This window comes from Pleurodeles waltl, chromosome 8 (assembly GCF_031143425.1).
Source record: "Pleurodeles waltl isolate 20211129_DDA chromosome 8, aPleWal1.hap1.20221129, whole genome shotgun sequence".
Lineage (NCBI taxonomy): Eukaryota > Metazoa > Chordata > Amphibia > Caudata > Salamandridae > Pleurodeles > Pleurodeles waltl.
This window is the reverse complement of record NC_090447.1, coordinates 402,235,623-402,249,589: the sequence shown is the minus strand read 5'-3', so window position 1 is coordinate 402,249,589 and position 13,967 is coordinate 402,235,623.

Here is a 13,967-nt window from a genome sequence, read left to right as displayed (position 1 = left end):
AAAGTAAAGAAAAAAATATCCTACACAGAGAGGGAAAGGACAGGAGAAGGACAGACAGAAAGAGAGAAGACAAATCCAAAAGACAAGACAGAGGCAAAAACGGAGAAGGGAGAGCCAGATACAGGAAAAACCAAAGGGGGGAAAACATAAATACTTACCAAGACTGCTTCTCTTCTTCCCACATGTGCTTCCCGAGAGACCTGAAAGAATCGAAAGACAGGAGGAAGAGACTGTGAATCACTGCCTGGAGAATACCCTAGAAGAGCACAAGAACAATACAAGAAAGCCATCCATCACACAATAACACTATATTCAACCAATAAAAGGACACTTACCTGTGTATCAGACGGGTCTTGCGTAATTACTCGCGCCAATCCTGCAACAGACCGTAGTATATTAAATGGTACCGTCAGCTGTATCATTCTCAACATATAATAAAAAAATGTGGGGCCCTCAAGATGTTTACTATTTAGTCCCTGCCCCATAATGAGAGCTTTAATTATGACCCTCTCTTACAGTTATTGGTTGTTTTAGTTATATGTGGAGTTAGGTTACCTGCTACCATTTTCTCTAGACCACCACGTACATAAACACCCAGGTATTTGAGTTTATTCTTTTTCCACTGAAGATTATATCCTCCAAATACAGATTGGTGTGGTAATTCTAGACATGGGCAAAGCTTTGCTTTTCCCCATGATCAGTTTATATTCCAAAATGTGTGAGGACTTGGAAATTACTTTGATAAAGGCAGGTAGGGATGATTCCAATTCTGTAAGAGTATAAAAATATCTGGATATAGTAGCAGCTCATTTGACTTAGGATAGTACCCAGAGTTTCCAGTGCTATCAGGAAGAGAAGGGGACAGTGGGCAGCCCTGCAGTGTCCTGCGCCAAATCTAAAAGGGGTATGATAAAAACACTCTACAGTTCAAATGAGCTGTGGGTGAATCGTAAAGCTATTGTACTTTAGAAATTAAATTTGCTCCTAATCTGGCTATAGGCAGAAAATGAAACATACAGGCCCTCATTACAACCCTGGCGGTCGGTGATAAAGCGACAGTAATACCGCCAACAGGCCGGCGGTAAAAAGAATGGAATCACGACCATGGTGGAAACCGGCAACACAGACAGCCACTTTAACATTCCGACCGCCACGGTGGTAGCAACAAACACCGCGGCGGTCACCACCAACAGACAGGCGGAAGACAATGTACCGCCCACACTATTACAAGACACCAACCCGCCAGCTTTTCCGGGGCGTTACCAATGCCATCAAAATCATGGCGGAAATAGCCTGTGGAACGGAAACCACTCACCTCTCGACACCCAACAAGGAACCAGGACACAAGGGAGCCCGAGTTACAGGTGTTACCAATGTTAGTTTACCTCCTCTTCTACCAGGAACATTAAAGACTGCGGCGACGACCACGGTGAGTCCTGCACCTAGCACACAGGAGAGGGGGGAGGAAAAGGAGAGTGACACGCACACTCAACACGCAACACCCCCAGCCCTCACCCACAATAACAGACACACATGCATTAACATTACATTTACACCCTGTAACAACCTGGACGAACACAAGGACCAAATTAAATGATTGTAACGAGTGTAATCATCAAAAATGCAGATAGGCCAACATAACTTTAAAAGATCAGTATATCCAAATATTTACACCAAGTACACAAGTCCGTATATTGTTCCATCACATGTCTGTGGACCAGTGGTCCCAAAAAGCATGGGCGAAGCCCACATATGACACCTGCCTCAAAACGGAGAGAACACTGCAAGGGCATCCGGTCGAAAAAAACACAGGCACCTCAGCGGGAAGGAGAAGGGGGGGCACCTGAGCCGGATGACGGGACGATGCCACTGCTCCACGAGGGGGCTCCATGCCCACTGCTTGCTCCTGGGGAGTGCTAAGCCACAGTCTCTCAAGTGGGTGCTTTGCCCATTGCTTGGTCCTGGGGAGTGCAAAGCCACAGTCTCTCAAGTGAGTGGTTTGCCCACTGCTTGGTCCTGGGGAGTGCAAAGCCACAGTCTCTCAAGTGGGTGGTTTGCCCACTGCTTGGTCCTGGGAAGTGTAAGCCCAAAGTCTCTCAAGTGGGTGGTTTGCCCACTGCTTGGTCCTGGGGAGTGCAAAGCCACAGTCTCTGGAGTGGATGCAGTTCTCCACTGGTTCTGGAGGGGGCTTGGTGCCGGAGTGCTTCATACTGCCAAGGACTGGCGTAGTGGATGAAGTTCTCCACTGCTTCTGGAGGGGGCTTGGTGCCCAGAGTGCTGCACCTCTGGAGACACCAGGACGTCTCCTGCAGTCTCGTATGGCTGCCCGCTGGGGATGATGCTGGGGATTGTAGCAGAGGCAGCAGATGTGCAGGTGGCGGTGGTTGCGGCGGTGGCCACCGCCATATATGTTGCTGTTCTGTCTTGCAGAAGGGGTGACACCAGTCCCTCACCCAGGGGCTCCATGCCCTGAGCTGACTTCCCTTTGGCCTTGTGTCTCTTCCCCACCTTGGAAGTCGCTGCTGGGACCTTGGAACTGTCCTCTTTTGTCTTGGATGAGGCCTTGCTGGGTGGTTGGTGAAGCTTTTCCCTACGGCATGTGGACCCCTTCTTCACCTTGGCAGATGGCGGAATAGGGTAATCCTTGGCCTCACTAGGTGGCACAGTGGCAGCCCTGATGGGTGCCACCTTTGATGTTCCCGGACTTGCAAGGACCACAGTGCTCGAGGATTTAGTGGCTGAGGTGCTAGGCTGGGATCTGGACATCCTGGCCCTAGGGGAAGGACGGGGGAGGTGTAGGGAAGAGGTCAATGTTAGCTAGGAAAAGTTTTTTAGACACACTGGGACGGGAAGATGGAGGGGGTTTGGGAGTGGAGGAAGAGGTAGTGGTTGTAGGAGGTGTGCTGATTTTGAGTAAGGGTGCATGGGCTGGAGGCTGTTGTGAGGGGGATGGCTGTTGAGTGGGTGTGTGCCTGCGTTTGTGTACTTTGGGAGGAGGGCTCACAGACACACTGGGAGAGGACACAGGGGACGTGTGCATGGTAGAGGGGTGGTGATTGCTCATGAGCGGTGTGTGGCGATTGGCGTGCTGGTGATAGAAGTAGTGGCTGAGGATGTAGTGCATGCAGGTGTGAGTGGAGATGAGACTGGGAGGGAGGTGGAAGACATGGAGGAGGGGGACACAGTGGAGGCAGTGGATGTTGGTGTGTGTGCATGGGTATGGTGCTTGTGTGAGTGCCTGTGGGATGTGTGGTGCTTATGTTTGCCTGAGCCACTTTTGTGTGTTGATGAGTGTGCATGCTGGTCTGAAGATGTGCTTGGGATAGGCTGAGGTAGAGGGGATTGGGTCTGGGTAGTGGAAGTAGGAGGGGGAAGGCTGGACACCAGGCCTCAGAACTGAGGCCAGAGCCTGAAATGCTCTCTGTTGGGCCGCCACGCCAGAATGAATGCCCTCCAGGTATGCATTTGTTTGTTGCAAATGACTGGACACCCTGGATGGCATTCAGTATGATTGACTGCCCAACAATGAGGGATCTCAGGAGGTCAATAGCCTCCTCACTGAGGACAGCAGGGCTGATTGGGGCAGGGCCTGAGGTGCCTGGGGCGAAGGAGATGCCCACCCTCCTGGATGAGCGGCCACAGGAAACACAGGAAACCGCCAGGAGGGCGGTGCTGGTAGGGGGGTGGCAGCTGTACCTGTTGTTGCGATGGGCACAGAGGTGCCTGCCACCGCAAGGGAGCTCCCATCAGAGGAGGAGTCGTTGTTGCTGGTGTCTCCTCCTGTCCCCGTCGTGGAGCTCCCCTCGCCCTCCGTCCCACTGGTGCCTTCAGACTCCGTACATTCACCCTCCTGGGCCATGTGGGTTGCAGCTCCCTCCTGCTCCGATGCCAATGCTCCTCCGCCACATGATGCTAATGCACACAAGGACAGGGTGACAAAACAAAAAGGGGGGGAAAGACAGAGGAGACACATGGTCAATGCCAGCAACAAGACCACTGTTGGCGGACAAAACACACAGGGAGCAGCCCTATGCACTAGGCCATGCACTAACAGTTCTTAGGAAAATCACCTGCCCATGGGGTACTGCGCCTAAGCCCATTTTCTGCACACCTGGAACCCACAGGAGTCTGACTAGGTGTAGATGGCCACTACCACTTTTAGGGTTGGGGTGCCACAGAGCCTGCCTAACAAGGGACCTACCCCAGCAAGTTTGCCCTGGCCTAGGGGAAACCACAGACCACTTCCCCCACCCAGAGACCCCGTAAAGCGTGCAGAAAAACATACACTGACCATACTCACATGCTGGCCACAGCCTCACCCCCCACATATATCTTCCATCCACGCCACTCCATACATTCATGTCCCATCCATCATGCTCACAGTGTACTCACCTGTTTATCTGGAGGACCGTAGAGTAGCATGTACTGGGGGAGGACCCCAGCCACCTGGTTGTCCAGCTCCTCCGAGGTGAAGGCAGGGGCCCTTTCCCCAGACACTGTAGCCATTGTTGCTTCCAGACTCAGGTCACAACAACACTTGCAGTGTAGGTCCTCTCCTGTTGAAGGTCAGGTATCAAGTGAGTGAACAGATAGAAAATGGCAGTTACGTCCGCGACGGTGCATACCGTCACCGCCGACGTACATCGTCATTGGCTCCTGGAACCCATAGGGCCCATGATAACCAATGCTGAATTGCGACGGGGTCTTCGTCCGTCTACCATGACACTCCACAACGCCAGCGCAGTTACCTCATTTCCCCTTGTACCTCCTTACAGGTCAGGCAGCCGCCATTTCAGGGGGCCACATGGCAGGGCAACTAACTGGGCAGGAATACGGACAGACAGTGCCACACACCGATTACATCACAAAAGTTCAAAACACTCTTGTGCAAGCTATGTGGTGTAGGTGTATGTCTAACAGATACCCCTTGATATTTGCAGGTGACTGTGGTTACCCCAACCGGTTATGGCTACTGACCCCAGTGAGGAATCCCAGGACAAGGGCAGAGGAACACTACAATGAGGCACACAGGTGAACTAGGAGGATAATAGAGCGGACTTTCGGCCTCCTGAAGGCCAGGTTCCCGTGCCTCCACCTGACAGGTGGCTCCCTATACTACTCACCGAAGAAGGTATGCCAGATAATCGTGGCATGCTGTATGTTGCACTACCTGGCTTTGCGACACAAGGTGCCTTTTCTGCAGGAGGATGGGCCTGATGTTGATCTTGTGGCAGCTGTGGAGCCTGTGGACAGTGAAGAAGAGGAGGCAGAAGAAGAAGATATAGACAACCGAAACAACATCATCATACAATACTTCCAGTGAGACACAGGTAAGAGACTGGCACTGCTCCTCTCATATCATACTATTGTAGGGCATTGCGTGGTTCTGCCTTTTTACCCCTGTGTATGGACCCTCACAGTTCACTTTGCCGTTCCATTTCACAGATCTGGGTACCACTTTCTGCCTTCTGCTATGTTTACTGCTGCCCAACAACTGTCAAACATTGGTATGTGAAAATGAACATTGAGATTGATATTTGTCAGAGAGGTTGTAATAACACACTTGTGAAAGTACAGACGGACTCCAGAGCGTTTTGTGATTCAAAGGTGTTTATTTAAGTGCTATTCAGTGGAGGGGTATGTGTAATGGGCTGGGGTGATAGTGGAGGAATGTCCATGGTGGAGTCCAGTCTCTTTCTATCACAGGTGCATTGTCCAAGGGGGCATAGGAAGTGGAGTGATGGCAGTTCAAGGTTGTCAGGGTGACATAGTGGGACAAAAGGGTGACAATCAGGAGAGTCTTATTTCCTGGTGGGGGTCTTGGCAATGTTCTCTGTCTTGTGCCTGGATCTCAGGGACCGCTTGCGGGGTGGTTCTCCTTCTGCAGGGGGTGGGGTGCTGGTGGCCTGCTGGTCCTGTGGCGGGACCTCCTCTCCACTAGCGCCGGTGGACGTGGAGGGCTGTTCATCGTTCAGGCTAGTGTCAGGGGCCTGTTGGTGTGCCACTGTCTCCCTCTTGGTGTTGGCCATGTCTGCCAGCAACCCTGCAATGGTGACCAGGGTGGTGTTAATGAACTTCAAGTCCTCCCTGATCCCCAGGTACTGTTCCTCCTGCAGCCACTGGGTCTCCTGAAACTCGGCCAGTACCGTGCCCATGGTCTCCTGGGAATGGTGGTATGCTCCCATGATGTTGGAGAGTGCCTCGTGGAGAGTGGGTTCCCTGGGCCTGTCCTCCCCCTGTCGACCAGCAGTCCTCCCAGCTTCCCTGTTGTCCTGTGCCCACTGCCACTGAACCCAGGTCCCTGATTGTCTTGGGTTAGTGGGTTGCCTGGGGTCCCTGAGATGGTGGACACTGCTGATTGACGTGTCCTGGGGACAGTGGCATGGGCCTGCTGGGTGGGTGCTGTGGTGGTGTTTCCTGAGGGGAGAGGTTCAGTGGTGGTTTGGGACTGTGGCAGGGGAACCGACTGTCCAGAGGTCCCTGATGGGCCGGGCTGGTCATCTTGATCCAGGCGTGCAGAGCGGCTGTCGTCACTGTGGGCCTCTTCTGTGGGGGGACTGGATATGGCTGGCACCTCCTGTCCAGTGATGTTGGGTAGGGGTCCTGTTGGGGTGTAAATGCATTGTTATTGTATTTGTGTGTGCCATCTTGTGCAAAGGGTGAGTTACCCTCTACTCCTGTGCGTGCATTATTGCCTTGGCCCTTGTGTGATTGGTGATTTTGGGGCCTGGGTGAGTCTCTCTACTGGACATACTTTGGTGATGGGTGACCATGCATTAGTGTTATATGCAGGGCTTGGTTTTGGGATGTGTGGGTTGTGATAGTGGGGAATATGTGAGGTGTTGGGGTGATGGGTGTGAGGGTAGGGGTAGGGGTTTGTGATGGCATGCAGGTAGGGTGGGGGATATAATAGTAAATATTTGCCTTACCAGAGTCCAGTCCTCCTGCTACTCCTGCGAGGCCCTCAGGATGTATGATCGCCAAGACTTGCTCCTCCCATGTTGTTAGTTGTGGGGGAGGAGGCCAGGGTCCACCGCCAGTCCTATGTACGGCTACCTGGTGTCTTGATACCACGGAATGCACCTTCCCCCATAGGTCGTTCCACCTCTTCCTGATGTCATCCCGTGTTTTTGGATGCTGTCCCACTGCATTGACCCTGTCGACAATTCTCCGCCATAGCTCCATCTTCCTTGCAATGGACATCTGCTGCACCCGTGATCCGAATAGCTATGGCTCTACCCGGATGATTTCCTCCACCATGACCCTGAGCTCCTCCTCAGATAACCTGGGGTGTCTTTGAGGTGCCATAATGTGGTGTGGGTGATGTGTGAGGTGATATTTGCTGTGCTGTGTGAAATGTTGTGTTGGTGTGTGTGACAAATTCTGGAGGTTTTGCAGGGAGTACGGACTCCAAATTAATGCCACCAAGACCAAATATATTGTGTTCGGGGACACAAATCAAAGAGTGAGGAAAACGATAGTGATCAATAGAAAAATCTTAGATTGTGATTATTTGGGAGTTAGGATGACTCGCATAAATGGCCAGCCCAACTGCTAAAGCGTACTATGTCACTGAAACAAAAAGCAGGAGGCATTTTGAGATTTTCTGCCAGATCTCTTAGCTTCACCATTATCCCAGCAATAGGAATTTATAAAGGTCAAGTTAGAGGAGGAGTTCTATATGGTGCAGAGCTATGGGTGCATGGCAATCTACAAGACCTAGAGAGAGTGGAGAACTTGTACTTAAAAGCACTGCTAAAAATTCCCTCGAGCTCTCCTACATTGCCTATTCGAATGGATCTGAATCTATATTCCATTGTGAAGGTAGCTGCCTTGAGGCCATTGCAATACTGGATCAGATTATGGCCTACAGATACGTTAGGCCCGTACAGAACATGGTTAAGAGCTGTGTTACCAGTCTACACATAGAGTAGATTCCATGGTGTAAATATGTGAAAAATGCTTTTTCAAACGTGGCCTAGGTCAGTATTGGTTAGATCCTTCGCATCTTCCAAAGAATGCCATTCAGATCTTGAAGGACGCATACTGGGAGAATTGGCAAGTAGTTGAGCTATCACTAGTTGCGTCCTCTAGTTTAACGGATAGTTTTCTATTAACTAAGGCCCTCATTACAACATTGGCTTTAAAAGCCACTTACTACCGTGCAGAAGACCGCCAACACCCCGCTGCAGCCGCAGAATTCTGCCACAGCTATTATGACCCACATGTCAGAATCCGCTAAAATTCAGACACCCACAAAAGTCCGCCACACCAAAGGTCAGTGATAAACTGGCGAAAACAAATCTTCCACCGTCACACCAACAGAAATACGCCCACACTATCACGACACACGAATCCACGTGGCGGTCTTTTAACCACGGTATTCCATTGGCGGTACACACTGGCGCTCTCAAAATACACACACTTTTACAAAACACAGCCACATTGGACAATTCTAAATACACACACCTGATACACATACACACACCACTCCCACACAACCATTACAATATAAAACACACACCCACATCACCCACAAACCCCCACGACAAATAATTCCGAAAGAAGGCCAGAGAGAGAGCACCAGCAAGAACAACAGCATCCACAGGCACACAACACCATCACCCACACAACTTCCACGCTCCTCACACAACACACCACTACATATCACCCCACATATCACCACACACTCTACCCCAATCATCACCTACACCACCCCATGGCACCGCAAAGACACCCCAGGTTCTCGGAGGAGGAGCTCAGGGTCATGGTGGAGGAAATCGTCCGGGTAGAGCCACAGCTATTCGGAGCACAGGTGCAGCACATCTCCATTGCAAGGAAGATGGAGCTATGGCGAAGAATAGTGGACAGGGTCAACGCAGTGGGACAGCACCCAAGAAATCGGGAGGACTTCAGGAAGCAGTGGAACAACCTACAGGGGAAGGTACGTTCCGTGGTCTCAAGACACCACCTGGCGGTTCAGAGGACTGGCGGTGGACCCCCACCTCCTCCCCTACAACTAACTATATGGGAGGAGCAGGTCTTGGCGATTCTGCATCCTGAGGGCCTCGCAGGAGTAGCTGGAGGAATGGACTCTGGTAAGACAAATCTTCACTATTAAAACCCCCACCCTACCTGCATGCTATCACATACCCCCACCCTCACCCTCACCCCAGCACCCCAACTCCTCACATATGTCCCAACATCACAAACCACCCATCCCAACACCAACCCCTGCATGCAACAACAAAGCATGGACACACATCACTAAAGCATGCCCACTGCACATACCCATACAACCCCCTAAACCATCCTCACACAAGGTCCCACACAGGAATGAAAACACTGGGGTACACAGTCACCCACCCATTGCACACCATGACACACACAGATGTAATAACCATCCTTTTATACCCCTGCAGGACCCCTACCGAACGTCACCGGACAGGAGGGTCCACACATGTCCACACCACCAACAGAAGAGGCCCACAGTGATGACAGCACCTCTGTCCAACTGGATCTAGATGACCAGCCCGGCCCATCGGGGACCTCGGGACAGTCGGTTCCCATCACACAGTCACAGGCCACTACAGAGCTTCCACCCTCTGGAAACACCAGCACAGCACCCACACAGCAGGCCCATACCTCCGTCCCCAGGACACGTCAATCAGCAGTGTGTCCACCACTACAGGGAACCCAGGATAACCCACCACCCCAACAACAACAGGGACTTGGGGGCAGTGGTAGTGGGCACACGGTCCAGGGGATGGAGGCCCAGGAACACTGGGGAACTGGGAGGGCTGCTGTGTGACGGGGGCGGACAGCCAAGGGAACCCACTCTCCACAAGGCCCTCTCCTCCATCATGGGAGCATACCACCACTCCTAGGAGACGATGGCAACGGTACTGGCCAAGTTTCAGGAGACCCAGCACCTGCAGGAGGAACAGTATATGGGCTTCAGGGAGGAACTCAGAACCATCAGCTCCACCCTGGGCACCATCGTAGGGGTGCTGAAGGAACTCGTGAACACCAGGAGGGACACTGTGGCACTACAAGGGGCCCCTGACACTAGCATGGACGATGAACTGCCCACCACCTCTGCCGGCGCTAGTGGACAGGATGCCCCGCCACAGGACCACCACACCAACACCCCACCCCCTGCAGAGGGAGAACCACCCCACAAACGGTCCCTGAGATCCAGGACAAAGTCAGAGCACGATGCCAAGACCCCCACCAAGAAATGAGACCACCCTGATTGTCATCCTACTGTCCCACTTTGTCACCCTGTCCATACTTAAACTGCCCCAGCTCCACTTCCTATGCCCATTTGGGCAATGCACATGTGAGACTAATAGACTGGACTCTGCCATGGACATTCCTCAGCCATCACCCCTCACCATTTCACTACCCCCTCCAATATTGAGCACTTAAATAAACACCCTTAAAGCACATAACAATCTGGAGTCTGTATGTGATTTCGAAATAGTGTATTAGCAATTACAGTGACAAAATGTGGCAGGGCAAAGCCAAGTTATGAAGCATACAGCAGGCCACGATGATCTGGCACACCTTCTTTGGTGAGTAGAATAGGGATCCACCTATCATATGGAGGCACCTGAACCTGGCCTTCAGGAGGCCGAAGGTCCGCTCGATCACCCTCCTAGTTTGCCCATGGGCCTCATTGTAGCGTTCCTCTGCCCTTGTCCTGGGATTCCTCACTGGGGTCAGGGGCCATGACAGGTTGGGGTAACCAGAGTCACCTGCAAATGGTGATGGACAACTGTTAGATACGCACTAACCTGGAGGGATATCCCCAGACCCAGACAACCATTCCCACTGACTTGTTTCCAGGTGCTCACCTAATAGCCACACACGGTGCCTCTGGAGTTGACCCATCACATAAGGGATGCTGCTATTCCGCAGGATGTAGGCGTCATGCACTGAGCCAGGGAACTTGGCATTCACATGGGAGATGTACTGTTCTGCCAAACATACCATCTGTACATTCATAGAATGATAACTCTTCTGGTTTCTGTACACCTGTTCACTCCTGTGGGGGGGGTACCAAAGCCACATGTGTCCCATCAAGGGCACCTATGATGTTGGGGATGTGTCCCAGACCATAGAAATCCCCTTTCACTGTAGGCAAATCCTCCACCTGAGGGAAAACGATGTAGCTCCGCATGTGTTTCAGAAGGGCAGACAACACTCTGGACAATACGTTTGAAAACATTGGCTGGGGCATCTCTGATGCTATGGCCACTGTTGTTTGAAATGACCCACTTGCAAGGAAATGGAGCACTGACAGCACCTGCACTTGAGGGGGGATTCCTGTGGGATGGCGGATTGCTGACATCAGGTCTGGCTCCAACTGGGTACACAGTTCCTGGATTGTGGCACGGTCAAGCCAGAGGTGTCTGGGTGGGGGAGCTGGGCTGTGGGTTTCCTAGGCCAGGGCGAGTTCTTTAGGCAAGGCCCCTCCGTAAGGCAGGCCATGTGGCACCCCAGCCCACCTCTGTAGAGTGCCAAGTACACCTAGTCATGCCCCTGTGTCATCTATGTGTGCAGATGTCGTCCATACCCTTCTAGGCCATTTCCCAGAAATTGAACAGTGGAGCCCAAGAGCGCGGCGTAGTGAAGGGGGCTTCTGTGTCTGTCGTGTCCGCCAACGGTAGCGGTAATGCATGCACTCAACATGTCTTTCTTCTGTCTCCCCCCCCCTTTCGTGGTCTCCCTGTTCTTGTGTGCATTAGCATCATCAGGCGGAGAAGCAGTGGCACCAGAGCACGCAGGAGCTGCATCCCACATGGCCCTGGAGGGTGACACTACGGAGTCTGAATTCACCAGTGGGACGGAGGGCGAGGGGAGCTCCACAGCGGGGACGGGAGCTGAGGCCAGCGACACGGACTCATCCTCTGATAGGAGCTCCCTTGTGGTGGCAGCAACATCTGTGCCCCCCGCATCTACAGGTACAGCTGCCACCCCCTACCAGCACCGCCCTCCCCAGCAGCCCCTCAGCCTTTGCCCCGTGCCCACTTATCCAGGAGAGTGGGCATCACCTTCGCCCCAGGCAGGGGGCGGAGCCAAGATGGCGACCGGGAAGGACGCTTAATCAAGCGCTCCTCTCGGGTTCGCCGAGCAAATAACTGCAGGGCGCTCCCGGGGCGCCATTTACTAGAAGCAGAGAAGGGGTCCGCTCCGAGGACTCCCGTTCCACATCAACGGGACCGATCGAAAAGATATATATATTTTTTTTCCCAAGACGTGGCGAGGGCCTGGTCTGCCGAGCACCCGGCCTCTGGAGACACGCAGCTAGGAATCCAGGACCGCGCTGCATCTGTACCAGGAGGGAGGTACTGTGTGGCACGGACGAGAGGACTTGTCAGAGCGACGGCCGCCTCTGGGAAGTGAGGAACAGCCAGGGTGCTCCAAGCTTCGGCCGGAGTGCCGAACAACAAGGTGGGTGTGCGGCGGCGGGAGGGGCTCATACTAGGGAGTAGTGAGCCCATACCTGGGCCCTGATCCCCCTTCGCTCCCCCCTCCCCCTCCCTCCTCACCATAGATCCCCCCCAGCTTGGACGGGGGCGGCGGAGGCGGATGCCTGGCTGCCTGGGCCCTCTGGAGGTGCCACCCCTTTAACATCCACTAGTGAGGCGCGCCCCACCCAGAGAAGACCCGGGGGCCGCAAGAAGCACTTGCTATCGGGGCTTGCGGAAAGCACGTGTGGTCGGACCAGGCCCGGACCTGGCGGACGGCGTGCAGTGCCGCCTCACCGTGAGTGCGCCTGACTCCTGCGGTGAATCAATGAGCGCTGGAAGCTCGCACAGCGCTCGCCTGCGGGAGGGATCCTTCCTCCCCCATCTCATCAGAGGATCCAGGGCCTAGGAGCTGTCGTCAACGGGGGAATCGGTAGGGGCAAGAGGGTCTTGCCCTCCCTTCTATCTCCTGCCCACACTGTTCGGTGGACCTAGCGGCGAGGAGCCCTCGCCCATCCGAGTCAGAACCTACCTCAAGAGACCAACAGGAGGGCCGAAATCTTAGAACGTGGAGCGCATATCGGTGGTGGCCCGCGAGGTCGTGCTGCCCCCCCCCTGCCTGACCAGCCCGGGGAACGTGGGTGACCGCGTGGGTGCTTGCGAAACGAGGACACACAACAGAGAGGCGTGGGCAAGCCACCAGCGAAGTCATCCCCCTGGCTGCACCTGGTGGAGCGGTACACCCACCCAAAAGACATTTACAAATAAGGCAGAATGGCCGGGAAGTCCAAATCGGCGAAAAGCCAAGACCGGAACAAGCATGGACCAGCAACCGGCGATCAACAACTCATACCTACCCTGCAGTCATTGGAAAGCACACTCCAGGCCCACTCCTCACAATTTGAGAAAGTGCTACAGGCAATTATGGACATTAAATCCTCACTGGAGAGCAAGATAGACACAGTGTCGCAAGATCTGAACATCCTCAAAGCAGACCATCGCAAATTATCCGAAAAGGTGAAGTCAACGGAAGAGGTGCTAAGTGAACTGGCCCCCACAGTAGCGGATAATCAAAAACAAATTCTCTGCCTGGGTGCAGAATTAAAGACACTGCTGAGAAGAGCAGAAGAGGCAGAGGGCAGATCCCGCCGTAACAACATACGGTTTCTGGGATTCCCTGAAAAATCACTGGATCAAAACTCAGTACTCTTGCTGGAACACTGGCTAATCAAAGAGGTTTTGAATGGAGCCCCATCGAAGTTCTTCTCCGTAGAAAGAGCGCACAGGATCCTGGGGCGGCCCCCGGTCCCGGGCCAACCCCCAAGGCCGTTAATAGCCAGGTTCCTGAACTTCAGAGACCGTGATGCTATACTGCAGCAGTTCCGCAACAAAGGCCCATTTAAGTATGAGGACTCAGTTGTCAATGCCTATCCAGACTTCACTCAAGAGGTGCAAAAACGACGCAACTCCTTTGTCAAAATAAAGCAGCGT